A 16,315-nucleotide genomic window follows, 5' to 3' on the forward strand; every position below is an offset into this window, starting at 1 on the left:
CCAAGCCCCAAAACCCCCACTTGTCCGACTGCTTGGGACTTTTCCCTTTTTTTTTTTTTTAATTGCACAATATCAAGTTTCCTGCTCCCTTTCCCATCCTGTGTCAGCCCAAGCCGCTCTTCCCAGCTGGGCTGTGCTGGGAAGTGGCAGCTCTCCCAGCTCTTCGGGAATCCGGGTGGTGATGCTGGAGGGATGGAGGGATGCTCCCTTTGTTGCAGGGGCTTTGCCTTCGCCTGGCAGCGATCTCCCTGCTTCCACCGCTGGGTGGAACAGGCAGCCCAGTTTTACCACAGCCTTGCCGTGGAGGAGAAGCATTTGAATCACTGCACCTCAAAAAAAAAAAAAAAGAAAGAAAAAGAAAAAAGTGCGATTTTTCTTAAATTATGCCTTAATGAAGGCATCCATTAACCCCTGTAATAATTTTGCAAGGCAAATGTCCAGGAAAACCTTGTTAAATTTTTTTCCTAATGAGTGTGATGGGTTTTAATGGAAATCTTAATTAGACATTATTAGCCAAAATGTTCCTCTGGTGGATTCGGGCCCTTTTCTCTCCCCCGGTGCAGGGATGGGAAGGACCGTGCGTCCTGGCTGCTGCCGGCGGGGAGGCTCAGGCACCACTGTCCGGCTCTGTCCCCCAAATCCTGAGAGGGGTCTGCAAGGTACAGGGTCATACCTGCCATCCAGCCCCCTCCAAAGGAAAAATGAAGGAGAAACCTGGAAAATGCCCCGGAAGGTGTGAGTGGAGGCTGGGCGAGCATCGCAGGGCTGGGCTGCCCCAGCCGGACCGTCGCAGCACGTGGCCTCGGAGGGATAAGGGAACGGCTTCTGAGCTCTGATGTATGGCTTTATTTTTCTGCAGATCATTTTTTTTTTCCTCCTCAAATTGTACCACGGGCCATTTATGTATTACACCCCCACCAGAACTTTTGTGTTATATTGATTTCAGTCTTAAAAGAGGAAGAAAAATCCCCTGTTGAATTTTTTTTTCCCCCCAAGGGTCTTTTCATGAGCCTGCTTACAAATGGGGGCATAAATCTGCTTCCATAACCTTGGCTTGTTAATGGTCCATCTAGGAAACTTTCTGTGGTAGCTGAAATGCTTGGGGGAGCTCATCTTTTTTGGAGATATTGGGGTGCAAGGCTCCGTGTGCGCTTGCAGGGGCTGCTGTGGGCACGGATCTGTGAGCATCCCTGTGACGGCAGGGCTGCAAAACCCACCCGGCTTTCCTAACCTCATCCGCTTACACCAGCCCAGGAGACCCGGCTCCCACCCCGCCACCATCATGTTGAAGGCCCTTTGCTCTCTGGCTGGAGCGGGGATTGTTCTCCTGGACAATGGGAAAGCCGTGAGGAAGCGCAGAATCCGGCCTGCGTCCGGCGCCCGCATTGTTCCCACCCTTGTTTGCAAACGGCCAGCACCTGGCAAACCCAGTGATTCAGCCTGGGGAGTTTTAAACCCTTTCTAGAACTTCTTCCTTTTTGTTTTTAAAGTCACGAGAGAGCTCTTTTGGGAACGGCTCCAGCCGGTGCCGTTCTGCTGCTGTTTGCTCACAAGGGTTGGGGATCTCACCCATGGTTGGGGCTGCACTGTACAGCCCATGGTGAGCTCTTCAGGAGCCAGCATCTCTCCCAGCTGACTAGTAATAATAATAAAAACAAGAATTTTTTTTTTTTTTTACCCTAGCTGGCTAGTAATAATAATAATAATTAAAAAAGGAGGGTCTTTTTACCTCAGCTGGCTCGTAATAATAATTTAAAAAAGAAGTTGTTCCCTGCCCCCCGAAGCCATGAAATAACTCATTGGCACTCCCTTGTGCAGGGCATCGTTTGGGAGCCATGCCCTGGGGTTGCAGTCGGGCTTTGCAGGTCTCCTGCAACCTCTGCTTTGGGAAACAGGCCTTCACTGATGACTTTTTAGTGAATGGCATAAATGCAAGCCCTGAAAAAGCCATGGGCTAGGTGGAGTGAGTCATGCTGCTGCACCTTGCCCTGCTTTCCCCTGGCCGTCAGAGGAGTTTTGCATGGGTTGGACTTGCCAGTCGGGACCTGGGGCACCACGGGACTGTGCAGAGGAAGGATGGAGCCCACCAGGGTGAGGGGAAAAAGAAAACTAATCAGTGCAGATTACTGAGGTTTTAATTTTCCACCCTCTCCAAACCCCTGTGTCTGCTACCCGGGCCATTCTGCACCCAGACGGTGACAAATGGAGCGGTGCCGTGGGTGTTAGCTCCAAGTGTGTTAAAAGTGGTCGTTTGTCACGCCTGGTGTCTTGTATCTCAGAGGATGCGTCAAGAGCAGGAGCGCAGTGATTAAATCAAAGCATCGCTCGCGCACTTAAGCAAAGCTTTGGAGGAGGGCTGAGGAGCCATGGGAAAATCCATCCATCTTCAGCCAGTGCAGCAGACTCACAGCTAAGAAATGATCCACGCCTTGTCTATCGGAGCATCAAACCAGACTAAATATCCAGTGTGAGCACCTCAAATCAAGATGTGCAAATCCACACGAAGAGGGAATTGATGTTCCCCTACCCTGGACTCCCAGGGGAGCCTCACCCAACAAGCAGCAACCAAGAAAATGTAATTCATGGCATGGGGTGGAACTGCATGACTTAGTTTTCATGTTAAGCCCAGGACTCACCTGCTTGTATGGTATTTATTGTATGAAATGGCTTTTATGAAGGAGAGAGCTGTGGGCTGGGGGTAGGAGCTAGTCACCTCGGTGCTCTCGGTTTGGCTGCATCCTGCACGGTCATTGCTGACCTCCCGGCGGCAGCATCCCCATGAGCAGGGAGTGATGCCTGGGCTAATGCCATTCTCGTCTCATCTCTTCTCTCCCTGGAGCCTCTCTGGGATGATGCTCCTGTCGGTGTGGGCAGAGCTTTGCCATCTCCTTGCTTTTCTTGGCGAGAGCGGCAGAGCCCGGGGCACAGGGCTGTGTGCCATGCCAGAGGTGGAGGGCTCTGACCTCAGGTCTGGTTTCTGGGCTTTGCTGACTAAAACTCGTCCGTAAAAGCAGAGGCATCCTGGGGAACTGATATACAAGGGGAATTAGGAATTGAATTTGTGCCCTAGCTTGGCTGGCTTTGCTCTGCTAGGTCTGTGGCCTGGAGGGTAAATTGCCTGTAAGGTGAGACTTGATATCAACTTATTTTGATCTGATTTTTTTATTTTTTACTATATTATAGTACCTATCTGCATCCAGGCGTGATGTCACTGAGGGGCTTAAAACCGATTGCTCGATAAACCTGCCCTGGACGTAGTTTTGGGATGGGTTGAGGCACACTGGCATGCGTGTCCCCTCCGTGGCACAGAGGGAGCTGGTCACCCTCCTCGGGGGCAGGGATTACTATGATGCTTGTGGGTTTTGCTCTGCTGCAAAATGGGGACTCTGTTTGGAAGCTTGAAATGGCAAAAAGGTTCTCTGGCTGGCTGGCTGCTGCTGGGGACTGCCATCTTCTGGCTAAACCCAAATCTCCTAGTTCTGCCACGGGCATCTGTTTCAGCATGCCGGGCCAGCGCTCACAGTGGGATGGCAGTGCTGGGACAAGGGCAACAGGGTGAGACCTGGAGCTATCACAGACCTCCTGCCTCCACATCCAATCTGCTCGTGAGCTCTTAATCATGTATTATTATTTAAGACAACTTATTCTTAGAGAGCCCAAGGTGCAAATTATGTTTCACAGCTAAGAAAAGCTCCCAGAGCTGCCTACGTACAGTAAACCTCTGCAATCTCGGGTGGCTTTGACTTACGTGTAACAGATGTTAAGGATGGAGGAGACTACTTTTTTTTGCCCACTTGTTGCTACCACCGGTGTGGGACACGGGTGGGGATTTCAGCAGGGAGAAGCTGGCTGCGCTCAGAGGTGGGGTTAGTGGGTGCTGTCCCACCCTGCAGCCTTGGGCACCTCCCCTGTCCCTGGTGGTGGCACCAACACAGACAGTGCCAGCGTGTTCATGCTGTTTGCAGAAGGTCCTTTCCCTGGCTGGAAGCTTTTGAGCAGGTTGCCTGCCTCCCTGCTGCAGCATGGGGATGAGCCGGTGCAGGAATCATAGAATCATGGAATGATTAGGGTTGGAAGGGGCCTTCAAAGATCATCCTGTCCAACCCCCCTGCTGTGGGCAGGGAGATCTTTCACTAGGTCAGGTTGCTCAAAGCCCTGAACAACTTGACCTTGAGCACTTCCAGTGATGGGCCATCTACAACTTCTCTGGGCAAGCTGTTCCAGTGTCTCATCACCCTCATCATAAAAAAAGTTCCTCCTTATGTTCAACCTAAACCTGCCATCTTTCAGTTTAAAACCATTCCCCTTGTCCTGTCACTATAGGCCTTGGTAAAAAGTCTTTCTCAGTCTTTCTTATAAGCCCCCTTTAAGTACTGAAAGGCCACAGTAAGGTCTCCCTGGAGCCTTCTCTTCTCCAGGCTGAACAACCCCAACTCTCTCAGCCTTTCTCCGTACCAGAGGTGTTCCAGCGTTCTGACCATTTTCATGGCGCTCCTCTGGACCCACTCCAACAGGTCCATGTTTTTCCTGTGCTGAGGGCTCCAGAGCTGGATGCAGTACTCCAGGTAGGGTCTCACCAGTGTGGAGTAGAGAGGCAGAATCACCTCCCTCAACCTGCTGGCTACACTTCTTGTGATGCAGCCCAGGATACGCTTGGCTTTCTGGGCTGCAAGCGCACGTTGCTGGCTCATGTCCAATTTGTTACCCGCCAGTCCACTGAGTCCTTCTCGGCAGGGCTGCTCTCAATCCATCCATCCCCCAGCCTGTATTGATACTGGAGATTGCTCTGACCCAGGTGCAGGACCTTGCACTTGTCTGTGTTGAACTTCATGAGGTTCATGTGGGCTCGCTCCTCAAGCCTGTCAAGGCCCCTCTGGATGGCATCCCTTCCCTCTAGTAAATCAGCTGCTCCACTCAGCTTGGTGTCATCTGCATACTTGCTGAGGGTGCACTCAATCCCACTGTCTGTGTCATTGAGGAAGATATTAAATAGTACTGGTCCCAGTATGGACCCTTGAGGGACACCACTCACTACTATTTTCCACTTGGACATTGAGCCATTGGAATGCTGCCTGCTCCAGCTCCATCTCACTTGTCAGTGAGCTGTGGAGGATGACCTACCATAGCTTTCCACCCTTGTGCTTCAGCCTGGAAACTGCTTCAAGCTGCTCCTTGCTCCGTCCAGCAACACTTGCAACCAGCAACGACCTGATGGTAACTATATTGATGTTGAGTTACATCAGCGTAATTAAGAATTACCATAACCTGTTGTCTGCTTTGAACTCTCCTTTGAACTTGTAGGCTGGGGTCTCAAGTTGGTTTGTGCTGCTCAAGCCCCAGTGGCTGCTGAGGTGGGTCCGGTGCGTGGGGTCTCCCAAGACACCAGCTGTGTGTGTCTTGTATTCAAGACAAGACACCAGCTGTGTGTATTCATTCCACCTCCACTGTGGAATGAATATCTTCTCCACCTCCTCCCTTTGCCCTTGATCCGCAAGCCTGGCTCTGCCCTTGGGACCGAGCATCTTTTGCAAGCCAGCCTCATGCAGGGAGGAGAGAGCGGAAATTTGGCCCCAACCAAATTTTCCATTGGTGGGTGCAGGAGAACCTCAAAGGGTGAGGGATGTAGAAGGGGATCCAACTGTTCCATCTTCCTCACGGTCTCCTATCCTCTGCCCCTGGCACTGCAGTGATGCACTGCCTAAGGAGTCCGTCTGTTATTTTCACTTTTTCATCTTTCCCCGCTTCCTATTTCTATCTGGTAGTGAAGCCCAAGTGCCACGAGAAAGCATTTTTTTTCCAAGATTTCTTTTGTAGCGAATGCTATCGGCCGTCGTGGTGCCCAGTGGCAGCTGGGCTTGGCTGCCGGGGGGTTGGGATGCTCCTGGGACCAGCTCTCCTGCCAGCTGGAGTGGGGTCGGGAAGAGTTTTTAAGCTCAGCCATATGCGGAGAGAGGGAAATTGGGAAGGAAAGTCAAAATTTCCATGGTCCCCTGTGCTTTCTCATGCTGTTGTACTGGGGGTGTTGGAAAGTTGGGCAGCACTGGGATGAAGGCAGTGAGGTGGGGACTCAGCCAGCAGCTTATTGGGAAAAGGTGCTTGGAAGTGAGCACCTGGTTTAGGCAGGGAAAATTTTAAGAATAGAGTGGAGAGGGAGAGTGTGGATGGGGAAAAATAAGTAAGTGGAAGGGAGACGGGTAAAACTTTCAGAAATTGCTTTTTAGGCATTTTCTGGCTCCAGGAGAGTAGGGCTGATAAGAGCCGCTCGGCAGGATCAGGTCAAGTCAATGGCAGTGGCCACTGTTTAACTGCTTAGGGTAGGAAAGGAGGTGTTATTAAAAGAGAGAGAAATCATACAAAATATATATGTGATGCTCGTGTATAATAGTAAATTGCACCTGGCTGCAAGAAATACGGCTTGCTGCCGAAAATGCCGCCCACGGGGGTGGAAAGGGAGTGCTTTGCTCACGTCTGCGTGGGATGATGGAGGCAGTTTCCCAGGGGCCGGGGCCGTGTGCGGGCAAGTACATGTGAAGGCAGGAGCAGCTGGTGCCTCTGGTCCCGTGGTTGGTGCCGCATTTCCCCTCTCCTCTCTGTGGCTGGGTAGGAAGGCGTCTTTCCTCCAAGGAATAGTAATTATGGCTCGTTCCATTATAAATATTTATGGGGGAGCTCTCTTACTTTTCTAATTAATTCCATGCATGGGGCTCTTGGGGTGGATGAGGGATGCACGAGAGCGGTTGCACCTTGGTCGGAACGTCCTCCCCTTGCTGAATCCATCCTCCCATGCCGAATCCATCCCCAGGCACGGTCCTCAAGCAGTCAGCCAAACCGCAGCCCCCAAGGCTCATCTCCTCCAGGATGGGGGGTTCCTGCTCCATGATGGGGCATCCCGCCACCCCAGTGCAACCCAAGGCATGATGTCCTCCAGTGTTGTGGCACGGACACAAGGAAGCCATGTGTCTCTGTGTCCCTGCCCGTGCTGGCATCCCCGCACTGGCAGCGCGAGCCTGGCCCTGTGGCTGAAGCTCTCCCCCAACCCCATCCTGGGGTGCCTCATCCTTCGCAGTGTCAGCACTAATGAGGAACCACTTCAGACGTAATTAATAAGCACTTGATGTTCTCTAGATTGAGGGGATACTGCATGGCGTGAGCTGGCAAAGGAGGAAAAGGTGCTTAATTAGTTCCTATTAGGAATGGGAGATGTTTGCTTCCCAGTCAGGAGGGGTTTATGCTTCAGGGAGCCCAGGAGTGATGCCACCCTGATTTCCCAGTTGGAAGAGGGGCTAGAGTTACGGAGCGACATTGGTGGTTCCTGAAATCCCTGGGAGGGCTCTGCATCATTTTCAGGGGGTTTCTAACTGCAGCCCTTGCCAGCACCTCTGTACCTGGGGGAAGAACCACTCTTTGAGATCCACCATGAGTTTTCATGCCAGCTGTCTTTCCTGCTCGTTAGGTGGCTCGATAGCTCACATAGATGTTGAGGGGTGAACGCGATGTTCTGGGTTAAGTGGTACATGAAAGTATCGGCTCTTCTGTACGGCTTCCTGTCTCCATCCAGAGACTCTCCAGTGTCCATCGACTCCTGGAGTCCCACGTTGCTGCAGTTCACGGCAGAAATAATCTCGCTCCGTGACTCCTGTATCGAGCCCAATGCCTGGGGTGGGAGTAGAGCATCTTCTGGGGGTTGTGCTTCTGAGGGTTGTGCTTTTGGGACATGAGTCTTTTTCCCCCCAGTCGTTTGCTCCAAACTCATCAGGAGGTTTGTTGCAGATGGCATTGTAGTGCTGGGGATGCATCTGCTCACTGGGACCGCTCCTGGTGGTCCCCTCTCTGGTTCGTGCTTGGCCCAATCGATCGACCAGAACTGGTGTAATCTGATGCACTTCAGCATCGCCAAGGCGGCACATGAGCATCACTTGCCTTAGCGGCCCCAGCCACCCTAAGCTCAGCCTTAGTTATATCACCCTCATTAAAACCAAGCATGCCACAGGTTGCAAGGGTTTCCTGAAATCCACATTACATTTGTGACTGTAGTTAAGATGGGGCACCCAGCTGTGATAAACCACCCTGTTTATTAAAAATGGGTGAAGCAGCTGTGCTGGGGGTGCCAGAGGTCGGGCAGTAGCAGCCTCTGAAACTCCTGGGCAGACCTTGGCTCTCCTGCCCTGCCGCTGGAGCCCTAGTGCTTCCCCCAGCCGCTCTGCTCCCGGTGCTGTCCGGCTCGCCCCTTCTCTCCTTAAATTGTTTTTCATTGCCGGTGCAGGATGGATTTCTTGGCTTGCTCCCCACCCCTTAGCTTTGGTTTTAACGTACAACAGAGATGTAAATGTTCATATAGCGCTGGTCGGGGCAGGGAAGCCCAGGAGTAGAGGGTTGGACACCACTGTCTATTTACTGGCAAAGCAATCTCCCCTTTCCTTATATCACATCCCTAGGGAGAGCTGTGTCGTGGCATTTAGCTTGCAGCTACTATTCAGATAGCTCCTGACGGCCATGGCCCCGCTGCCTGCGAGGGTTTGGGGCAGCAAGGACGAGCCCAGCCCTGTCCTGCTTGCAGGGCTGATGATAGCCTCAGCAGAGGGAAGAGCCCGTGGCAGGCTGCAGCTGCTGAATATGTTTTTAAAGAAGGGTATAAGAAGGTTAAATAGCCTCAAATCATTGCCGAGAACTTCATTCCCCTTCATTTGTTGACTCAGAATAATAAACTTGGGGAGCATTAGGATGATAAGCAGCATCCAGCACCAGTTGCCACCATGGGCATGCAACCGCTGGTCGCTCCACTGCAAACCTCCTGTGTAAGTGGATGAATTGTCTAGTGTTTGATCAAATTATTTAGCATTTTGGTCACTGAAAGTGGGTGCTCAGAGAAGCAGTGCCGGCCTCATCCTTCCCTGCAACGCCTCCCTCCTCTTCTTCATAGCGGTGCTTTAATTCCCAAGGGGGAAGAGCTGAAACACCAGGAAGAAATGGAAGTGGGCTGGGGGGTCTCCATGAGCTGTGCCACGTGCCCGCCAGCCGCGTTTCACCCCTGATTTCACGTGCAAAAATGCTGGAGCAGAAGGTCAGGCATCAATATTTCAATGGCTGGTTTATGGAAAGGAAGGGAAGGAGTTGCGGCGTGAGACTGAGCAGCCTCAGCCCTGTGCAAAGTGGAAACTAAAGCGGAGCAAATCCCGAGTGGGAGAAAAGTTATTTGCAACAGTGACCTTGAGAAGTGGTGTTTTTTTTTTTCCCCGTTGACTGTTTTGGAGAGCAAAGCGAGTTTCCCTGCTCTGTGGCGAGCTGGCAGCCCCGCGGCGCCGTATGCCCAGGGCGTGCGTGCTCTGCCCTGTCTCATCCAACAAATGAATCTGGGACAGATTTCGTCTTTAGACCTTCAAAAGCCCCCAACCATGAAAAACAGAGAAAGTCAAGCCCAGAATGGTGATTAAATGGGCAAATGTGGACCTGTTGGGAAGATGGGTACTGCAGGCAGTGAGCAGCAGGGCACGCGGGAGCCACAACTGGCTACTTCCATGCCCTGCTCTAGGCTTAAACTTGTTGTTTAGGGTCATGATACCAGCTAAACATTTGGTGTCAAAGCTCTTCTGCATCCAGAGTCCCTTAATTTTCCCAAGCACGCCTTTCTGGAGGAGAAATGCTGCTTCTGGGTGAGCATCAGCTGCGTTTTGCTTGCAGCCAAGTGCGTGCAGCTTGGTCTGCGAGCACCTCGGTCTGCCCCAGGGGAGCAAATCCTTGGTTGATGACTGATGGGATTTTCAGGAGAGGTGAATGTGGATGTACCCACACCCTGTTGCCTCTAATTTGCCTCACGCAGCTACCTACCCCGCAAACACCTTTGAAATCCTGCCCTGCACCTTCCTGCTTCGATTCATTTCTCATTTGTGAGAAGAAGAGCCAAAAAAAAAACCCTGAGAAGGGAAAAACCACATTGAATTTCACTTTTCCTCCATGAATAAACCATGGCAGGCTGGGCTCAGAAGCCACTGACTTTAATTTACATGTGTCCCAAGGCAGACCTAAACCCATTCCTCCAGAGGTGAAGGGCTGGTTTAATTAACCGGCTGCATCACAAGGAGCTGGGGCCTCTTTCTTCCATGCGTCGGGGAGAGATGCAGCCCATTGCCCACAGGATGTGAACCCAGATGCTGGGAAGCTCATGTTTATCTCATGAGTTTCTGCCTATACAGAGCTGAAATACAGAAACAACACAACGAGGCGGGTGCTGTTTGTAATTAGGTTGGGCGAGTGCATGGCCCCGAGGCAGGAGCAGCTCTGGGTGATCCGAAATAGTGAGAATTCGTGTGTTTGGCTGCAAAAATGGTGAAGTTTGCACCAAAATGAGGTTTTATCCCTTGCTGGGACAAGGCTGTGCTGGGGTGACCTGTCCCCAGGATGCTGGGGTTGCTGATGTTGCTCAGGGACTTGTGCTGAGCTCCCTCCCCGGAGGAGCAAGCATCCGTCTATCTGTCCAAGGGTGCTTCGGGGCCGGGGATGCTCGGACTCCTGGTGTTTCCCCATCTGGGTCATACTTCTTGCCCTGCCCCAAGGACTGGATGTAGGAAAGAAGATTTGGTGGCTGACAGGGTGTTTCAGGGCTGGGTCTGATCCCTGTCTCCCTTTTCAGCATGGTTAGGAAGGCAGGATGCACGTGATGGGTACCCTCCCACCCCTCCTCACTGAGCGCAGCATTACTCTGAATACAGGAAACTCTCTGGATTAATTTGCGGATGCCTCACGGAGGGTGGCACGGCAGTACGCCCGCTGGCGTTGCCGGCTGCCTGCCAAGCTCACTGCGGCCGTGCCAGGGCTGAGGCGCTCAGGAGAAGTGCTTGGCTTGATATAAAAGGGAATCAGATCATTAAAAAGTAGAAATGGGGGGAAGAAACCCCACAAAACAACCCCCTAACCCCCTCCCCAACAGAGATTCAGGAGGGGAGGGATGACGGCAGAGCATCAAGTCAGGGATGCAATTAAACCTCCAGCAACGGGCACCCGCTCCCTGCTTGCATGTGGGGAGGATAATGAGGGAGATGAAAGCGGGGTGGGAAGGCAGCACCCTCGTCGCCCTTTGAAGATGGGGAGATGGCAGCCCCTGCTGGGGAGTGGCGGTGTGTGGGTGACAGCTTGCCTGATTCTGCTGTTTTTTCCCCCAAACTGCAGCCTGCATCCCTGGTGTTGGCGGCACATCAAAGGGATCGAAGCCCAAAAACATTGGTTGTGTTACAGCCCGTGGTGGCGGCATTGCAGCTCTGCAGCCTGCTGGGGAGGCGGTGTGTGGGTGACAGCTTGCCTGATTCTGCTGTTTTTTCCCCCAAACTGCAGCCTGCATCCCTGGTGTTGGCGGCACATCAAAGGGATCGAAGCCCAAAAACATTGGTTGTGTTACAGCCCGTGGTGGCGGCATTGCAGCTCTGCAGCCTGGCCCATGTGTCCCTGGGGGACGCAGTGCCACTGGTCCACGGCGCTGCCTGCCCGGGAGTGTGAGCGGGAGCTGAGCCAGCAGCCACCGCAGAAAGCTGCGCCGGCTGCCGGAGTGCCTGCCCCTGTAATCAAAACATCCTCTAAATGTCGTTTTTCTACAGCACGCAATTTCGTGTGGGTGTTTATTTGCCTGGATGGTGTCTTTCAGCTGAAAGCATCTAGGAGGGCTTCCTAGCCTGTGTGCAGGCTGCATGTGGAGGCAGCGGGATGGGGAGGAAAGCTGCCTTGACACTAAAATACCCATAATTAGGGCTAATCAGTTGGAAGGCTGAAAAATTGATGGCCATTTTTCTTTTTTTTTCTTTTTTGGTGTGCTTAAAGATAAATACATTTTGTGTCAAAGGTGTCTGCAAAACGTACAGGGGGTTTCTAGCAAGTGTCTCCTCTCTTTTTTTGGGTTTCATCAAAAAATTGTGAGCCTCCTACAGAAAGTCAGTTTTAGGAGCCAGGTTTTTTTCCTTAATGAAAAATCGTCATTTGTAGAAAGGGAGGAAAATCACCTCGAATCCTTTTCCAGCAGGCTGTAAGTGTAATAAGCTACAGTTCCTCCTTCGTTCATGGCCTGTGGTGTCCTCAAACCCAACAGGGCACCTTCTCTGCTGCCCATCTCCCGGGGGTGCTGGTAGGCGCCTGCCACACATCTTTTTGGAGCGAAGCTGGATCATCCAGGCTTTTCCAGTGTCTTGGCACGTGGCAGTCCTCTCCGCACCTCTGGCTTGCTTGAGGGCATCGTCTCGTGCAGTACCGTTACTTCTAAACCACCTTCTCATCACCTGCTATGCTGGTGTGACCATGGGCATGTACACGGGCATGCTTAAAGATGCTGGTTTTGCCCTGCAAAGGCGTTGGACCCAAAAGAGAACCCAAAAAAAGCATGAATTTGGGAAAACCAGGCAAATGTGATTAGCTCTGCCCCAGCGGGGACATCAGGGGCATGGGAATGATGAGTTGGCGCAGACTCGGTTTGCTGCAAGTGAAGGGAGCTGCGGTGGGGTGCCAGTGAGGGCTGGGGGGAGGAGATGGGGAATTGTGATCTGAAGTCTGTAATTCTTTGTAGAAGCTCCTATTTTAAAACCTGATAAGGAAAAATGCCACTCTCTGTCCCCGAGGAGCTTTAGAGCAAGTTAATATAGAGGAGATGTCTCCTTTCTGTCTTTCTGTCTTCTTTTTTTTTTTTTTGACTAAAGCTTCCCTGAGAGAGTAATTAAAAAGTGCAAGTTCCAGGTGCTAACTGAGAGGATTTAGTCTGAAGAATGAAACGCTTGGATACCCCTGCACTTGCACCCTTTCTGCTGACCGTCTGGTCTGTTGATGGCAGCTTGCTTTGGGCAGGAGCATGGGTGGATGAGCAGAGAGATCCCGTTTACCTCCTGCTCTTTCTAGGACCCCTGGCACCCAAAATATAAGGGTGCAGGATACATGCTGTTAAGACAGGAGAGTTTTCAGCAGCAAAAAGCCGTGCAATGCTGCTGCGTGCCACTACTGCTTCAGTAATTCATCCTTCCCCGTGCAAGCTGGGGAGGGAGGGAGGCAGTGATGGGGGTTCAGGTCTGTGGTGCCTTCACTCGGTGTTTTGCCCCATATGGATCGTGGCTGCATCCCCACCCCAAGCCTTCGGAGGGGTAAGAGGGTCAGCTCTGGCCTGGAGTCCATCAGCTGCATCCAGCCCTGTGGGGTGCTGCAAATTGGCTGCCACCCCTACCAGCACCCCTCGGGCATGAGAGCGACTTGCATCTATTCCCCGTCCCCTCCCCCCAAACCTCCAGCAATGACATCTCGCTGCAAGAAGCCTGGGTTTAAGCAGCCCCCAGCGATGCTCCCTCCCACCCCCAAACGCCTGCATCAGCCCTGGGAAAATGGTCCTGCCGGCAAATCCCTGGCCCTCGCTGCCCGGGATGTGTGCAGGCAGGACGGCCGATCCGCAGGCAGCTTTGGGTTATGGGGGGGTTTTAAGTGCTGAACAGGCAGCCCCGGCGAGCGCTGAAGTCGCTGAGTGGCACGGCCGGATTTCGTGCCTCATCATTTACAAACACACCCCTAGTGCTTAAACGCGAGGAAATGGATAGTTAAGCACATCATTAATCTTATCCAGCCCATGTAATCAAGAATCAATTAATTCTTCGCCGGGCTGAAGAGATGCAGATTACACCACAGCCTGGGTACCAGCAGAAGGAGCCCGTTTCCACAGGGAAAGCTGAGGCAGAGCCTTGTCCCGCACTTGTCCGAGACGCTATTGTGGATCCAGACCTTGCCAGCTCTGGGAAACTTTCTTGCAGCAGCCCTTAAATCAGGGCAAACGTTGCACTTGCTGTTAGTGGGGGGATTTATTGCTCCCTCCTGGGCTTGAGCCCTCTATCCAAGCCTTGCACTCGGACTGCATGTTTACCATCTGAAGGATTATGGATCCCACACTGCGCAGGTCTCTATGAATCCCACTGTGGCATTGCAGGGGCTTGGGGGTTTCGGCTTCATCTTTGGTGTGAGGTTCATGGTTCAGCTCCCACAGAAAGAGGGGAGACACAGGCAACAGCGAGAGTGGAGAGCTGCAGCCTGCAGCAGCTCTGGGAGGAAGGAGAAGGCATCAGCCTCTCCCGAAACTGCGGGAGACTTTAGGCAAGCACAGTGTAATTACAGGAGAGAAAAGCTAATTGGTAATAATAACAATTAAGAGCCACGTGCCTGCAGATTACAGGAATTTACGGATAAGCGAAGTGATAAAAGAAACTTGAGGACACTGAGTTGCAGAGTGTACTTTGTTCAGATATTTTGACAAAGCGTCACTTGGATTAATTGTAATTAAAAATTAACAAACGCCTTCAACCAACCCACCAATGTGCCCCTATGCTTAAAACCGAGGCGTGTTCATAGTGCTGTGACCCTCTCGTCTTCCTCCCTCCCTCTTCCGTACCCTTCCATCAAAATAGAGGTGGCCATTCCCTGGTACTGCTGCCCTCTCCTCCCTGCTCCTCCAAAGAGCCCAGAACATTTCAGGCACATTTCTGAACATGTCCTCCAGCTCTAGAGCCCACAAATCACCTGTTGCATGTCTCATGGATGCTAACGCTTGCTGGCAGGAGCTCAGTGCTGCTGGGACATCGTGGGGAGGTGCTGGAGGGAAGGGAGAGGTGAAGAAATGGAGATCTACCTTGAACTCTTGGTGTCCAAACGTGGTTGTGTCTCCTGCCTTCTGTGTCTGGTGTAACTGTGCTTCCTTGTGCTGTTATGGGGCATAGGGCTATGTGTGTGGCTCAGGGAAGGGTCTACATCCAGCTGCCTTCTGCTCTGGCATCCTGGAGTTCCCCCTCAAGCCCTCAATCATTATCTCAAGCAGGCTGCCGGCGGTGGCTGGCGGAGCATCCCGGGGAAGGGTAGAGCCGGCGGAGCGGGCAGGGAGGGAGGCGGGCAGGGCAGAGGTGGAGGCATGTCTCCACGCTGAGGGAGCCGGGACTTGCAGGGTGCTGGGTTTTCCCGACCACCCTTTCTCCTCCCCACCCACCCATCTCCCTGCCTCCTTCCCTTCCTCCTTCCCTCCCTCCCCTCCAGAATTAAAGTTGGGATAGTCGCGCACCGGGGGTGGGTGTGAGCCAACGCCTCTGCTGTCAGCTCACTCTGCTCCCTCCCATCGCCCACCCAGTGTCCTGCAATGCATGGTGACCCCACGTGTCTAGCTGCCTATCTGCACGAGGTGGTGCACTTATGGCCCTAAGTGCTTCCATAAGAGGCCATATGTGTGGGATGGCTGTGGTAGGATGCAGAGGACTTGGCAGTCCTCCCGTGGTGGGGAGGAGGAAGGGGCAGCGTGAGATGGTGGCTGGTCCTTCTGGGATGCCACGTCCCCACTCAGCTGTTAGTGCCGTTGGAAAGAGACGGTTCATCGCAGCCAGTTGCATGCCTCAAGTGGGGGAAAAAATCCCCGGAATAATAAAATTGTAAAATATTGTTTTGATTTATCCTTTTTTATCATCTTTTAATATCTGGAAAGTCTGTGTGAGCAAGAGGCCTTCATGGGTTTTGAATGACAGGTTAAAGGGCTCCAATAAAGATTAGATGGTCCACTATCTCCCAAGGAAATTGCATCAAAGTGGTTACTCCTGCTTGCTCCTACTAATTTCCTCTTCACAGCTGCTAGGAGATGCCTCATATCCTGATGCAGCAGACAGGGGCTAAGAGGCACTTTCCATTATCTCAATCATCGCCGTGTTTATGAGACACTTAGGGTGTTTCTCCTATGTGAGCCATGCCTTGGAGGTGACAGCATCGTGGGGGCAGACCCAGGAGCCAAACGGAGGTGGGACCACCCTGTGTGCGAGGCCAGGAGCAGTCTCCCCCCGGCCAGATGGTGGATCTGGATGGAAGTCTGGTCCCTTGGGTACATGTGTCAAAATACAGACGTTCCCTTCTGCAGCCTTTGGTTTTGTAGGGGTCACCTGAGGGTTTTGTTAGACGTCGAGGATGGATGAGCATCCATTCATCAGCGCCTAGTTGGTGAGGACCGGTGGGGTGGGGCGGGGACGAGGAACCCCATCTTTGTCACTCCATCTTCACCCTCTAACTGCAGAGCAGCATGACGGTTAACTAATGAAACCTCCCTCCGTCACTGATTAAAGCCTCGCTGTAACTGTAACTGGAGCATCTTCTAATTTATGAATTAGTTGCCATTTCCTGCTTGAATGAACTCGGAGGCTGAAGGCCGGGAAGGTTATTAGCCCCAGCCCTGGGCTGTGGGGGATTAATGGGATGGACCCGTGAGACACTGTCGTGGGCGTCACATCAACTTTTAATAATTAAATATTCAAATTTTGCATGGAAAAAGAGATGCAAGACCTGAGCC

The sequence above is a fragment of the Aptenodytes forsteri genome, unplaced genomic scaffold, assembly GCF_000699145.1.
Source record: "Aptenodytes forsteri isolate BGI_AS27 unplaced genomic scaffold, ASM69914v1 Scaffold679, whole genome shotgun sequence".
NCBI classification, from domain to species: Eukaryota; Metazoa; Chordata; class Aves; order Sphenisciformes; family Spheniscidae; genus Aptenodytes; species Aptenodytes forsteri.